General features: G+C 43.3%; 1 long non-coding RNA gene across 1 annotated transcript in view; it reads right to left on the bottom strand.

The window, feature by feature from the left end:
• Positions 1-2,935: 2,935 nt before the first annotated feature.
• LOC122237018 overlaps positions 2,936-16,508 on the bottom strand; it is a 93,329-nt gene continuing 79,756 nt past the window's right edge. The window contains exon 3 of the long non-coding RNA XR_006215214.1: positions 2,936-2,998. This is a non-coding gene — a long non-coding RNA (uncharacterized LOC122237018). The remainder of the gene's footprint in view (positions 2,999-16,508) is intronic.

A 16,508-nucleotide genomic window follows, 5' to 3' on the forward strand; every position in this document is an offset into this window, starting at 1 on the left:
ATTTAATACCACTGAACTGCACGCTTAAAAATGGGTAAGGTGGTAAATTTCATGTTAACCACGATTTTAAAAATTGAAAAAAAAAAGAGAAAGAGATACTACAATGTTCAGAGAAGCACTATTTATGATAGTCCCCCAACAAGCAATTACCCAAATATCCATCAGCTATAGAGTGGATAAATTGTTGTATATTCACAGTGAAATACTATACAGCAAGTATAAAGAACAAACCATTGGGTGCCTGGATGGCTCAGCTGGTTAAGCATCTGACTCTTGACCTTGGCTCAGGTCAAGATCTCATGGTTTGTGAGTCTGAGCCCCATGTCAGGCTGTATGCTGACAGCACAGCCCACTTGTCTCTCCTCTTCTCTCTCTCCCCTCGCCTGCTTATGTTCCCCACCACCACTTCCAAAAATAAAAAACAAACTATTGCTACCTGTAAAAACAAGATGTTTAGTGAAAGAAACCAGAAATGAAGGAGTACATATTGTATGATTCCACTTATATTAAATATAAAAATAGCAAACACGAATTTGTGTTCTTACAAGTCAGGCTAGTATGTACCTTGGTGGGAGGGAGGGGGGAAGGTTAGTGACTGGAAGAGGGGGTAATGGGCTCTGGGATACTGGCAGTGTTCTGTTTTTAGTCTGGGTGTTGGGATGGTTAGCCTGAAAATTCAATGGGCTATACACTGATGATATGTGCACTTTGTAGTATGTAAATTACACCTCAAGAAAAAAAAATCAAAACAACAAAATTAAACACAAAAAAATTGTTTCTATATAACTTTGCTTTACGTTACAGATGTGGAAATTGAGGCTCAGAAAGGTTAAATGATATATGTATTGTCACATGATTTTCAAGAAACAGAACTGAAAATGTCCAAGGTGTGGGGGCTGCAAGTTCTGTGCACTTTCGCCTACACATCAGAGTAACTGTTGGTTATTTCCCTAGGAGATTTAGAGGTTTTCAGTTTGTTTGTGTTGTTTTTCAGGGGGGCAAAGTGAGAGTGAGTAGTGGGAACCAGTGCAGAGGAAGTGGACCCATGAGCAATATATGTAAAGCACCTTGGTCAGAGCTCAGCACATAGTAGAGCCTTAATAAACACTACTTTTCACTCACACACATCCCCCTTTCGAGGGAAATGACATGGAGAGAATGTTGAGTGCTGGTGGCTTTGGGGTAGACACTGCTCACTCCAGGACAGTGACTAGCCTAGAGTCTTAGGCTTCTGTGCTGAAGCCTCTTGTCTCCACCGCCAGAGCAAACTCTCCTGGGGGTGAGCAAGTGAAGCGAAGGCTTCTGGTTTAGGCTAGTATTCCTTGTTGCCTTCTGGGCAAGCAAGGAGCTGACCTGTGGGGTAGAGACCCAGTGTGGGAAGGAAGGGGGGTGGTCCTGATACCTCGATGTCCAAAAAGTGTGTGTGTGTGTGTGTGTGCGCGCGCGCGCGTGTGTAAGGCGGGCTCCTTTATGCGTCCTGCACTGACATTCTTGCTTGTCACTTCTTTTGTGGTGTCTGAGTCAATCTGGGCAGGGCAGAGGGTACACACTGATTTCTGCTTAGACAAAAGACAACCGTGTGCTCTAAGCTGCTCAGCACCCTTAGAAACCTGTGTTTTCAGGTCTGGAAGCTAGCGTTGTCCCTTTACCCAGATGGGCAGCAAAGGTTTTCCCAGGAAGCATCCCTGCCAGCCATGGATTTCACATCATGACAGCGACACCTTGTGGCCTAGCGTGAAAGTCCAGCCCGCCCCCTTCTGTATTGGCTCTGGGACCGAGGGGAGGAGTTTAGGGAGGTTCCAGACCCTGCTCTTTACACACAGCTTCCAGGAGTCCTTAATCCCTACGCTGCCAGTTCCGCACAACTCAGCCCTTAATCACATCCTGTCCTGGGTTGCCCTCTGTTTCATGTGTAATCATTTAAAATCATTTTGTCCACCAAATTAGACTAAGGTTTTGGGGCTGGAATTATTGGAATTACAGAGCTTTTAGAGTTGGATGGGAATTTAGGGTCTTCTAATCTGACTCGTGGGTTTTTCAGATGGGAAACAAAGATGCTGGGGGGTAAGGGGAATTGCCCAGCTACTTAAAAGGGAGGTTTGGACCCGGTCCCCAATCTCCTGAACACTTCCAGTCCAGTGCTTTCCATGGCACCGTGCTATTTGTTTGTGTCACCCAGAGTGCTTGCACATAGTAGGGACCTGGTGTACAGTGAGTACTCCATAGATACCACCTGACTGACAGATCTTTGCCCTCTTGCCTCCAAAGTGAGTTTTCAATTGTCATCTGGACCATCTTCCACTTCTGGGCCTCTTGAGAGTTCTGATCAATTAAAGTAGCCACTTTTGCCATAGTAGGCCATTGTCATCTCCATTTATAAAGCACACAGTGTGGATTCAGGAAAGAGGAAATGAAAAAGAGATATACAATTTGAAGTAAAAGTCCCAATGCCAGCCATCCAATCAGATCAGCGGCTACAGTAGACTCCATAGGCTCTAGCTCAGTCCTCAAACCTAGATGTGCATCTAAATTCCTGGGAATCTTGTCATATGTTACGATTCAGTAGGCCTGGGGTGGGACCTAAGCTTTTGCATTTCTAACAAGCTCCTAGATGTTGCTGATTCTGTCTTTCGAGGAACAGGGATGTAGGTAACTACCCTACCCTGACCCAGGGCTTCTCAGAGAGTCACTAGCCCAAACTGAACCTCTCCCTCCACCTCAGCCCCGCTGACTGTGGCTTCAGGAAAAAGGGAAAGGAGCTAAAGCAATGGTGAACATTGTAGTCCCTCAGTGAGTCATTCCAAGTCCCTTTCCTCACCCTACTCCCCCTCTTCTCCCCAAGATTCTGCTGTCAGACAGTCTGGAAAGAGGCAAGGTTGAACCTGACCAAAACACTGCACGGAAAAGGGAAGATAGACTTGCTGTTGACATACCTTACAGTTTTCCTGAGGAATAGCCTTGCTTGGTTGCCATGTTGTATCTAGGTGCTGTGACACCCCTATAAGGCAAAGAGTTCTCTTTTTAATCATAAAATATATTTCAATTTATATTTCAATTTAGTTTACTTATAAGATATATTTCTCGATTATGCATATTTTCAATTTTACTATTCTTTTCCCACCACTAAACACACCAAAAAAAAAAAATCATTAATGCTAAATCGAAGAAAGGAAGGAAATGGGAATTTACTAAATCACTACTTATGACCAAAATTATGATGAATATTTTTATGCATAACTCACTTAATCCTCACAATGGCCTCACAAGATCGTGTTATTACCCTATGCTATAGATGAGGACAGTAAAGCTCTGGGAGGTTGCATAAATTACCTAGGATCACCCAGCAGTGTTAGGAGCACAGATAAGTTTGGTTGAAAAGTTTCTTTCCACTATAATGATAATAGAAACTAATATTTGTGCGTACCATGGACCAGACACTGTTCAAAGCATATACATTAATTTGCATAATCTTCACATCAACCTTAGGAGGCAGATACTACAATCACTCCTGTTTTACAGATGAAGAAACCGAGGCATAGAAAAGGCCAAATTACTGGCTGAAGTTCACACAGCTAATAAATGATGGAGCTGGTATTTCAATCCAGACAGCCTGGCTCCAGAAAACTACTCTCAAACACCATTCTATATTGTCTAACAATTCCCAACCAATTTTTTAAATCTCACGATTGAGTGGAAATTGCCTCCCCCATTGTTATGTCACCCTTTCTTTCTCAGTGTATCCTGCTCCCCCCAGAAAAATCCCATTTACCACACTAGTAAACGCCTATATATTTGTTTTTCAACTGGGATTGCCTAGGGCTTTGGACTCTCTTTGTATCTGGCAAAGGTTGGAATCTCCTTGAAGAACCTTCCTCCCCACTGGCTGGAAGGTGGAGTCGGAAAGAGTTTGGAGAGTCATGTGCTTCTCCATTGACTAATCATTCTATCCCACCTTGTCCAGCTGGCCTAAGAGGGAAAGCAAAAAGATGAGGTTGGCTGGCAAACTGAACTCCTACAATCTGGCCCTATAGGAGTCCACTCTATAGACACAGTAAATGGTGGGTATGTACACAGGACTCTTTCCCTACTGACTGGGAATGTTTTGTCACTCTATTATTTTTTAACTTATTTCCTATATACCTATCACACCCCTGCATCTTGTTTTCCTGCCTGAAGGACTCCCGTGAGTGTAAGTAATTCCATATTTCTGTGTGTACAGAAGTTGCAGCCTTGTATACCCATCCTGGCTCTTCCCTAGCTGTGGGACTATGGGCAGGTTATCTGAGCTTTTTTGAACTTTAGTTTTCTTACCTGTAAAACGGGGATAATGAAAATCTACTTCAAAGGATTGCTGCATAGGATTAATAATTTATCATAGGTCTACTAACTGTAGCTATTTATTAATACAATTTATAAATACATTCCTTCTGAGCAAATGAACCCCTTGAATGAATGTAAAGAAAGGTTGAGAAGGCCAACCTGATAGACCCCAAACTAACAAATAACTCCCTTAACTTCCTTAAAAAATGCACATCTAGATGTTTATTATTTTGGGTAAGAACTGGGTAAAAAGAGAACATTAAAGGTTATGGGAAGGCTCCCAGGACAAGCTTCCTCAACATTGTATCTTTGCGGGGGGGGGGGGTGGGGGGGGGGCTAGGCTAACTCAGCAACTGATGGTAGAACAAGTCTCTCAAACTCTCCTTCGCCTCAACCATGACACAGCTCTGAATTCAAGCCTAAAGCTTTCCATTGGAAACTTCTAGAATGACAGGATCTCTCTCTCTCTCTCTCTCTCCTCTCTCTCTCTCTCTCTCTGAGGGGGTGGGAGGAAGAAGAGGAGCACTTTCTATGAGCAGAGCAAGGTAATTTATTTTGTTGTTGCTTTTGGAGAGAAAGCTGTTATTGAAGGAACTTAAGGCACTGTGGTAATATGAGTGTGGCTACTGATAAGACTGAAATCTTCTTTGGAAAGAAGAAACAAAATCTGAAAGCAGAAAATAGTTTTTCTTGTCTCTGAAAGGATAATAGACACTAAAATAAGATGATTGGTTTTTATTGGTCTTTTTTATGCTTGTTGTGTCTAATGAATGGGGTATTTGTCTTGAAAACCAATTTATTCTCCAAATCAAGATACATCTGGTTTATTGATTGCAACATCCCTGCTTTTTTTTTTAATGGGTTGTGTTTGACTTATAAAAATAAAATAAAATACAATTAACATCATCCATATGCTCATTGCAATGAACACATAACTTGGAAGTTTTAAACTCCTGGGACTGGGTTTCTAATGTGATTACAATGGGTCATAAAAGTGGCTGAGAGAACTAGTTTCCCAAGTTAGGGTGTCTATTTACCATCTACTGGCGTCTATGACACTTTGGAGTAAGACAATAATCATCTGGGAAGAAATGACTACTGTTGACTCATCAATCCATCAACTTTGCACTAATTACAGTGCCTCAGTTTCCTTATTTTATAAAGTGAAGACTGCCTCTCTGGAGTGTTTGGAAAGCTGGGGGAGATAATAGTCTTTGAGTGCTTTGAAAATTCAGAATATATTATAAATGCTAAATAATAATAATAACAACAATAATAATAGGGAGTCTTTAATAACAGGGGTCCTTTAATAATACTCATCAAGTATAATAACATTACAAACCAGTGGGAACAAGACAGTGTGCGTCTCTGTCTTCTTAATCATTAGTTTGTATCATGGGAAATTGGTGGGGGATTGGCCCCTCGTTCTAGTTGCTCATGGTGCCTAAGGAGGCAGAACCCCTCAGTAAGGCATCTGCTCTCTCCTGGAGTCTCCAGTAACGCTTGGTTGCCGTTAGGAAGACACATGCACACGCAATTGGAAGGTGGGGAGGACGCAGGCATTACACTTCAACTCCTATGCCCTGAGAACATGATTTTTAAATGTCCATTGCTAACTGGTTGGGGAAAGAAGGAAAGGTACTTGGAGACCCAAGAAAGTCGTAGGCAGGGTGGTCTGGCCTATGCACCAATGTGGCCACCCAATCCTGCCACGAGATGGCGACAATCCAGCTGGAAACGCCACCCCGGGGGTGGCCCTGTCGGTTTCCAAGCGAGAAAGGGCTTCCTCTCTCAGACACAAAGAAGGGATCTTTCGAGCCTGAAAAAGGCATCTGGGGGGAATACGAGCGGGGACTGAGTGCCTTTGCTGCGACTAAGTCTTCCCGGAGAAAAAGTAGGCAGCTTCCTTTTCGTCCCCCCGTGGGTTTCTACGTCATGGGACTGAAGCGCTTGGGGGGATATTGTGCAAAAGCGCCCAAGAAAATTCCAGGTTTGACCTCTCCCTCTGCCCAGAGGCCGTCCAGCTGCTTTCCGGACCGGCGACATTCCCGGGATTCCGGCAGGGGGAGCGGGTGCTTCCCGGGGCGGGGCGCTTGCAGCTCGGCTGTGCGCCCGCCTTCCCCGGTCCTGGAGCCGACTGGGCACTCGGTGGGGACCTGAGCTGGGCAGGGCGAACCCCATTGCTGCGGCCCCGGTGCCTTGGAGGCTCAGGACCCCGAACCGGAGCACCAAGAGGCTGTATTCCTAAGCTCTGGAGCCGGGCAGCAGCCGCAAAGGAACCCGCTCCTCTCCCACTGCACATTTGCCTGGGAAAAGTCCGCAGGCCTTCCTGGGTTGGGGGCGGGGGTTCTCTTTGTTTTCTTTTCTTTTGTTTCGTTTTGAATGTAAGGAACCGCCACACCCGCGTTTGTCTCGGGCTAGAGTAAACTTGCTTTGAAACGTGGAACTATTGGGAAACACAGATTCCGATCTCCAGGTTCCAGAGAATGAGGTGCCAAGCGAGGCGTATGGAACCCTGCTGGGCTGCAGAGCCCTGGGCCTGGCCAACGTGGCCTCCATCTTCCAACCCTGGGCTTGACTGTGTCAGCCGTGATCAGACCCCTACTCCTCCAGCCCAGGTCTTGGCCAGCTCTGACGAGCACGGGTGGAAAGCGGACAACAACAGGCTCGCTAGTCCCTGACTGGCCTCAGCCTACCACTTATCTGCTCACCCTTCTGGGGTTGGGGTGGGAGTGATGGTAACAGTGAGCACTGATTGAACAGGTGCCACGCACAATTACCTCATTTAAGGCTCGCACATCATTACCATCTCCATTATACAGATGAGGAAACCAAGGCTTAGGGATGCTGAGTAATCTGCCCAAAGCCACACAACTCTTGACTAGTGGAATTGGGATTTGAATCCAGATCTACATTTCTCCAAAGCACCAGGCAGTAGTACCTCCTTAGTTAGTTCCTACAGCCAAACTGGGAGAGAGTGGGTCAAGTATAGACATACTTGGTGCTATGATTGTGCTTACACAGTGGGTCAGACCACCAGGGATATTTTGGACTCTTTGCTTTTAAATGTGTGCTGTAGAATTGGACTAGTCTAGCTTGCCGTCTTTCCTTCCTCACCCAAATGTTTACTGAGTGTATATTATATACTAGGCACTTTTCTAGGCACCGAGACATTGCAGTGAGCAAGACAGACCACACTTACTATGTAACCTTAGGCAAACTGCTTAATGTGCGAGTTAGTAATTGATTCGCATCCCAACCCACCCTCTGTATGTGACTTTGAAATGCTGCAGCTGGAACTCTGAAAACATTTCTCTTTTGTTGCTGCTCCTGTTAAGTTTTGCCAATAGGGGCGCTAGAGGGGGCTTAAGGTAGGAGGGGGAAGGACACACTCATTGGTTGCCTCGCTATTCCTGTCAACCTCCCCCAAAGCGTTGGTGGTAGGTTCTGGCCTCCGGTTGCCTTTAGCACCCCCATGCAGCATCATTGCGTCCCCTCAAGGAGGTGACTCCCCTCCCCCCCCCCCCCCCCCCCCCCCCCCCCCCCGCCATAGTCTGAGCCCAGGCTCTGAGCCTCTCCTCTGAGCTCCTAGATTTTCATAAGCCTACCTCTCTCCTTTGTTTCCCAGTCCTGGGGTGGTAGCCACTTTCTCCATTCACTATTTCTGCGTTACTTTAATGTTCCCCTCCCCCTTTTTAAGTTCATTTATTTATTTTGAGAGAGAGAGAGAGAGAAAGAGAGGGAGAGCAAGGTGTGCACACATGAGAGGAGGAGGGGCAGACAGAGGTAGAGACAGAATCCTAAGCAGGCTCTGTGCTGCCAGTGCAGAGCCTGATGAGGAGCAATGTTCCCTCCCCCCACTCCCCACCCCAGTCCTCCAATCCTATAACCAGTGGTGTGATGGTGAATATTTAATAACCAGGTCTCCAGAAAAACAAAAACAAAAAGAACCCTGATTTGTAATTTTCATGATTGCTGATTTTCATAAATAAATAATTTACTGTGGATAATTTTCAACTACCAACATGACATCACTGGAGTTAAGCTGGTACTGATGAGGGATAGAAGCAGAAAAACATTTACCTTTAGCCCAGAAGGCTGACTTATAGTTGTGATAATGATCAAATAGTTGCTGGCTTCTACATTCTTAAAGGGTCACATGACTGCCTGTACATCTCACCGATAGTTAACATTGAGCTGAATGATAAGCACTGGAGAAATCTTGCAAAAGTAGTTTTAAGAGTAGAAATTCACAGAAGACATTTATGATCTAATACTCATTGCACGTCCCCTCCCCCTTGAGCAGTAAGCATATAACCACCAGGTTCATACAGCAAAAGTGCAGCTCTTTCTGCCCACTGGTCCTATCCCTGTGCCATAATGAAAACACCTTTTTGCACCAAAAATGTCTCAAGAATCCTTTCTTGACCATTCCCTCCCGACCCCACATCAGTATGAGCAGTTCCAGTATACAAATGCCTGCAGCCAATTCCCTATAATAAATTCTCTCTGTTGAAGGACCTAGTTTGCTTTCTGTTTTTATGACTGGGCCCCAACTTAAGCTTCTGAGCTTAGTTTTTTTTTGTTTTTGTTTGTTTGTTTTTAACTGTAAAATAGAACTACTACCATTTCTTCCATCTAACTCACAGAGTTGTTGGCATTATATGAGACAATACAAATAAAACACTCTGAAAACTACTTCTAAGAATTTGGTAGTATAACACAATTCCTGGACGTTTCTGCTAGAAGGATATAAAGTTGGGATGAAGAAAGTCAGCAAAATATTTTAGTGACAGCTCACAGAAGTGTTCCAGGTGATTTTAGAACCTAGGGTAACCTCAGACCAGGTGTGGAGCCTGGTGACTCAAAATCAGCAGTGGTCATGGTAGTAACTGGGTTACAATATTACAACGTGTGTGTGTGTGTGTGTGTGTGTGTGTGTGTGTGTGTGTGTACTTTGTTTTCCAATGACCCTCAGACTGAATATTGTGCAAATCAAGAAAGTACACAAAGCCAAGGGGAAAACAATTGAAGTCATCAAACTACCACCACATGTGCAGGGCAGCATATATACATTGTACCACTCAATTGTATAAAGGAAAGGAAACTTCTTATTTTCCCTTAGCTGATCTAATTTTCCCATCAAGCTCCCTACCCAGGAATAGTAAGAGGAAGAAACAATCTTTAAACTTGCAAATCACCAGTATCTCTATTTGTGCCATCTAAATAATCTCTTTTGAATGACCCCAAGTTTACATAAATGCTTAGTTCTCCCACTTCCTCTCCTACCCCTTTTCAAGATGACGTTTCAAGTTATGTGGAAGCTTATATGACTTCATGGCACCAGAAGAGAAGAAGACTCAGGTCCACTGAGTGACCTCTGCTTCCTAGCCTGGCCCCTAGACTGGCCTCATCTAGTCTTTTGTCTCTCACTGGCACCCATACCTAGAGTCTGATTTTTTAAAAGCACTACCTACTGAGGCATCTTCATCCTGACTTGAGGCTGGTTATTCCATCAGGCCTTTGCCCCTTTGTGTTGCCTTGCTAAGGTGCTTGGGAACTGCTAGATTCTCTGTATGCCACACACAGGCTGTAGGGAGCCAAGTATGCTTCTCTGCTCGCCTGTCCTCTCTGAGATCACACCATCATGCCCCCTCCCTGTTGGATGTAGAGAAGATAAAGACTGGGCTCCTAGAAGCCTAGGGTTATACCATGCCTGGAGAATGGAGTAATTGAATCCTAGTGATTTGAGCACCTCAGCACCTAACCAGTTGTCTCTACAGTCTCCTCATCTTGAGGCTCAGCTGGGAAGGAGAGTTTAGATCCCTGGCATTGACTTTTGACCATCTCTATCTCCCTTTGGATCTCATGTCTCTCCTTTCACACACTTCTACCTCTTCAGAATGAACAATCCTTATCATAGTCTCCTATCCTAGCTATTATCCATAGCTAATAATAAAGTGCCCTTGGGGACACCATGCTTCATGGCTAAATGGCTGAAGGAGTATCTGTCTTCTCTACACTATGGAAGAAACTCTGGTTAATATGGGAACCTCAATAAAACTAGGAACTATGGGTTATGAAGGGTGAAAATATTCTCAAAATATTGTTCACATTATACATATATATTTCAATACAATAATCAACAAAAATAGAGCACAGTAACATTCTCACCAATGTTCTACCAAGAATAAAGTGTATTTTTATAGTTAAAAAATCCTGGGTCCCTCTGCTTACTAAAGTCATGCATTCCTATTGTAAAACAAATTAAAAAAAAAAAACCCCAAAAATATATTTCTAGATGTTCAGTGAAGGGAGGAAAGTTCCTCAGTTCTGGGTTGGCCAAGGGCCAATGTTCATAGAACAGCACAACCTACAATGAGATTCTTCCCTTAGAAAGTGCCAGCATCTGTTCAGGGGCTAACCAAGTATTATTCCTTTTAAGTCACTGGGACTCTTCTAATCTTCCTTTTGAGAATCACGGTCCAGCAAGGATATTTTCCCTTGAGTTGGGGAATTATGAGTTAAAGAAAAAGAACGTGGCCTGGGGGCCAGGCTGAAAGGTGGGATGAGGCATAGGAGAATCACAGATGCAAAGTGCATACAAAATGTGTGTCTCTGGCTGTTTCCTTCCTTCCTTCCTTACTTTTTACACAAATAGTGAACATTTATTTTTTGCCAGACCCTATATTTCTTCCTATACCAAGATGAGAAGCAGTCCTTGTCCTCAAGAAAGACATCAAAACATATATTTCAGTACAGCAGTAGGAGCCCCAAAGCATGGCTTAGGGGAAGTGGTGGGCATAATATCATCTATTCCAACTTCTACTCTTTGACAACACCAAATGCTGACAGGATTGTGGAGCCACAGTAACTCTCCTTCATTGCTGGTGGGAATACAAAATGGTACTGCCACTTCGGAAGACAATTTGGCAGTTTGAGTTTCTTTGTTTTGTTTTTTTTACAAAACTAAATGTACTCTACCATTTGATCCAAGTAGTCATGCTCCTTGATATTTATCCAAATGAGTTAAAAAATTATGTTTATGCAAAAACCCGCACACAATTGTTACAGAAGCATTCTTAGAAGCAATCAAGATGTCCTTCTGTATGTGAATGGATAAATAAACTGTAGCACATTAATACAATGGGATACTATTGAGCAATAAAATGAAATGAGTTACTGACATTTCTACCAGGAAGATGTACAAATGGATAGCAAGTACATGAAAAGATGCTCAACATTGCTAATTATTAAGGAAATGCAAATCAGGGGTGCCTGGGTGGCTCAGTCGGTTGAGCCTCTGACTTTAGCTCAGGTCAAGATCTAGCAGTTCATGAGTTCAAGCCCCATGTCAGGCTCTGTGCTGACAGCTCAGAGCCTGGAGCCTGCTTCAGATTCTGTGTCTCCCTCTCTCTCTGTTCCTCCCCTGCTCTGACTCTGTCTCTCTCTCTCTCTCAAAAAATAAAGATAAAAAAAAATAAAAAGAAAAACTTACAGAAAATAACAAGTGTTGGTGAGGATGTGGGGAAATTGGAACACTTGTGCACTTTTGGTGGGAATGTAAAATAGTGCTATGGAAAGCAGTATGGGAGTTCCTCAAGAAATTAAAAATAGAATTAACATGTGATCCAGCAATTACACTTCTGGGTGTATACCCCAAACAACTGAAAGCAGGGTCACAAAGAGATATTCTACACTCATGTTCATTGCAGCATTATTCACAAGATCAAAAAGGTGGAAGCAGCCCATGTGTCTAATGATGGATGGATGGGTAAATAAAATAAATGGAATAGTATTGAGCCTTAAAAATGAAGAAAATTCTCTCATCAGTTACAACATGGATGAACTCTGAGGACATTATATTAAGTGAAATAAGTCAGTCACAAAAAGACAAATCCTATAGGGTTCCACTTACATGAGGTACCTAGGGTGGCCAGATTCATAGAGACAGAAAGTAAAAGGGTGGTATCCAGGAGCTGGGGGGGAGGGGAGAATGAGGAGTTATTTAATGGGTACAGAGTTTCAGTTTTGCAGGATGAAAAGAGCTCTGGAGATTGGTTGCACAGCATTGTGCATGTACTTACCACTACTGAACCATACGCCCAAAAATGGTTAGAATAGTTCATTTGTTTGCGTATTTTAATACAATTTTTAAAAATTCAGCAGCAGTGGTCCAGGCGATAGATGCATTAGTAATCATATTAGGTATCAAAAGCCTCTGGGTTTTGTTCAAGAAATGAAAAAAAGAAACTGGGATCAAGCTGACTGAAGTGTGATGCATCAACCATGTCATCTGTTATTTAGGGTTTTTTTTACACACACAGACAGTTTTTGCTGACCTCTGGATTTGCCTAGGGTGACCAGAATAAGATCATCTGTATTAAAATTATCAACGCAAAAGAAGAAAGACTTTAGAAAGAGCTAAAATAAGGAAGCTGACATATGCCATATAACAACTTGCACACAAGTGGTGAAAGGCCAGAGGGCCACAAGTCCCAAGAAAAAAATGGACTCTAAAATCTACAGTTAGGAAGTATATCCATAAGAAGAGAAAGTAGCAAGAATATCCTTCCTGGGTAGGAGGAAGGAATTAGCCAGCTCTAGGATACTTTCCCAGGACCTACTCATTCCTCTGCATTATTTTTGAACAACTTATGAATGAGCCACAATACTCATTTGAGCTAAAATATAACCACCACCACCACCACCACCAAAAAAAGATTTGTATACTTGAGAACCAGAGGGGAAAATGATGAAAATAGAAGGAATGACTATAAAATACTATGACTCACCCCCCCCCCCATAAAGAAATAGAATGTTATATATCCAAATGAACATTGTCTTTTTTGAAAGAAATCAATCTGAACTTCGTGGATGCATTTGCTACTCATTCCACAAATTCTACCCTTGCTTGTGTCCAGCTTCTTCAGGAACTCTTATACTGGCATTTGCTTTCAGTGGTGGCAAACTGTCTCTTGGAGGTCAGCTTGAGTTTTATAACTGCGCCGTTTATGTTTTCCATCAACTTAGTTAGCTGAACTACATTTCCCAGAATGTCCTTCTGGGTACACTGCTGGTTCAGGGTTGGTCATGAGAGAATTTGCAGGTTAGCATAGGGTATCAAGTGTCACTGCAGCTTGCACACGTTGTTGGTCCATGGGGCTCCCTTTGTGGACCTGGTGCAGCAGCAGGGTTCAGAGGAGCTGCCAAGGCACTGCTGCCCCAGGTCTCTGACTCTAGGGTCAGACACCAGACACAGGTACAGCTCTGGGGCAAAGCTCCTTCTGCAGGTGGCAGTAGAGAGAGACCCACATGGGGTTCAGTCTGTCCTCATTCTCTCACACCTCATGTCAGATTTCCTTCCTGACTGCTGGCCCTGCTGGTCTAAAGAAACCTCAGGCCCACCCCAGACACAGAGGCAACAGGCATCTTCACCTCTCATAACTGTGTAAAGTCTAAGTCCCTCAATCTATATCACTCATAGTGGTTCTGCTTTTCTGATCGAATATGCTATTACAATTACATATAAAAGTCATTCAGAGGCAGAGTCTGAAAAAGAACGTGGGTGAGCAAGCTGAATAAATTTGTTTGGGCCCAAACAAATTTGTTTGGGTTATAATGAACAAATCTATTTCTTATACAGTTCATAAGATAGATCTAAAGCCCTTTCCAGAGAAGAGTTCTACGATTATTTTGAATAAAGATGATTTGGAAGGATAATGTTCATTTGTATGTTCTTTGCAATGTTTGTGTACACCATCTACTTTTTATTTTTTATTTTTATTTTATTTTTTTATTAAAAATTTTTTAAATTATTTTTATTATTTTATTTATTTTTGTATTTTCTTATTTACTTTATTTTTTTATTTTAAAAAAAAATTTTTTTTTCAACGTTTTTTATTTATTTTTGGGACAGAGAGAGACAGAGCATGAACGGGGGAGGGGCAGAGAGAGAGGGAGACACAGAATCGGAAACAGGCTCCAGGCTCTGAGCCATCAGCCCAGAGCCTGACATGGGGCTCGAACTCACGGACCGCGAGATCGTGACCCAAGCTGAAGTCGGACGCTTAACCGACTGCGCCACCCAGGCGCCCCTTTACTTTATCTTTTTAACATCACCTCCTTTTTTATTTGTTTACAGCCACTCTTCCTTATATTTGGGTTTACAGAAGGATGAGGTAACCCATAGTAGATAACAGCACACAGTGAAACAGAGAATGCAATCAAGTAACAGACTATGTAGTACCTGCTTAAGATGTTGTGGAATCTTAAGGAAATGGGAGGGTCTGGATGAGCCAGGGAAAGCTTCAGAGAGCAGGTGAGATGTGATTGAAACAGGAGTGGAATTTTAGGCAGGGAATCAGCATAAGCTGAAGTTCAGAGGTGATGTGGTACGGGGAGATAAACCAACTGATCATCTCGAGTGAATGTGAATTTGGGGAGTAAGATTTATCCATCTCCCTCTTACTGACAGAATCAAAATCAAACTTCTGCCTGAGATGTGATCTCCTCTATATCTGGGCCTTGCTTATTCTTTAATCTCATTTCACCTTTCTCATCCTTAAACCTGCCTTCCATTTATGTTAAAGAACTTGAATTGCTTTAACATTCACTTGTTCAGTCAACAGATTTGAATCCCTACCATGTGCCAGGCACTGGCTAGAAGGTGATGGTATGGGCCCTGCCTTCATAAAACTCATGATCTAATGAGGGGTAGATACATAAACAGGCAATTATAATGGAGCATGAGAGTGTGATGAGGGCAGTTATGGGGTGAGGGTCAAGGAAGACTACCACAGAAGAGACTTTAAAGCTGAGACCTGAATGATGAGTAAGTCAGCTAAGTTGAGAAGGGGGCAGAGAGGCCAGAAGAGTTGGGGAAGGGATAACAGGGCAAGGGAACCTGTGCAAGGGCATGAGGATTCAGAGAGCATGTGAATCTTCACTGAGACAGCATGTGGGATCACTGAGTAGTCTCCTATGGTTAGAGGCTGAAGTCTGAGAGCAAGCAGGGGGCATATCATGCAGGGCCTTGTGAACCATATTAAAAAGTCTAGGCTTTAGCCGCAGGAAAGTGGTGATGAGAAGCATGTGCATCTGACTTTTGTTTTAGAGAGACCATTCTAGCTATAAAGTAGAAAGAGGGTTGGGTTGGTGGGGAGGAGGGCAATATTAGAAGATGACCAATTAGGAGGTTAGCTGGGAAGAAAGGATGTGTAAACCAGCCTAGAGGCAGGGAAAATGGAGGAAAGCACATGATTTCAAGAGCTATTTAGGAAATTGAATGAAAGGAATAGGGGCTTTGCTGACTGAGTGATAGTGGATGTAAGGGAGCAAAAGGGAGGAATTAGGTACATGGCCAGGCTTCTTATTGAACAGTTGAGTGGTACCATTTCCCAAGAGAAAGAACACAAGAGGAGGGGGCTTGGGAGGAGTGGATGATAAGGACCCTGGTTCTGGACTTGTGAATCTAAGGCACTCGTGGGCCACGTCAGCAGCAATCAAGCAGGATATAGAACTCAGGGGACAGGTGATGCCTGGAACCTCCATACAGAGATGACACATAGAATGACTGAGACAGGGGGTTGTGAAATTAAAACAAGGAAGGCACAGAGACAAACCCGAGGAACAGCATATTTAGGACAGAAGCAGGAAAGGATCCAGCATGGAAGACTAAGAAGATAGGACTGAAACTGTAGGAAGCCCAGTAGGGTGGAGTCATCCACATATAAAGAAGAAAGTAGTCAAGAAGAGTCTTCTCTTCCAAGAAGCTGAAAAGAACAAGGGTGGTATTAATTAGGATTCTTTGGCTACAGGTAACAGAGACCAACTTGAGTTAGCTCAGAAAAAGGAGAGGATAGATTATAAGAGAACAGGAGTGTCACATAGACTCAAGAGCAGGAAGGTCTGCAGATAAGAACTTAAAGCTTTTACCATCCTTGCAGCTTTTCTCAGCATATCTGCTGTCCTCTCTTTTTGCAGATATCTTTCTTTCCTTGGCTCATGAGGCTACATAGGAACTGGAAGATGGTCACCATATGGTTTTGAGGGTACAGATTGTCTAGTTAAAAACTTACCCAGACTAAACTAGAATCTCAGTTCTTGAGACAGGGTAGGGAAGAGAGGGGACAGAAAGCGGGAAGGAAGGAGAGAGGAAGGGAAGAGAAGAAAGTAGGATATGAGGA

Source organism: Panthera tigris, chromosome A3, assembly GCF_018350195.1.
Source record: "Panthera tigris isolate Pti1 chromosome A3, P.tigris_Pti1_mat1.1, whole genome shotgun sequence".
Taxonomy (NCBI): Eukaryota; Metazoa; Chordata; class Mammalia; order Carnivora; family Felidae; genus Panthera; species Panthera tigris.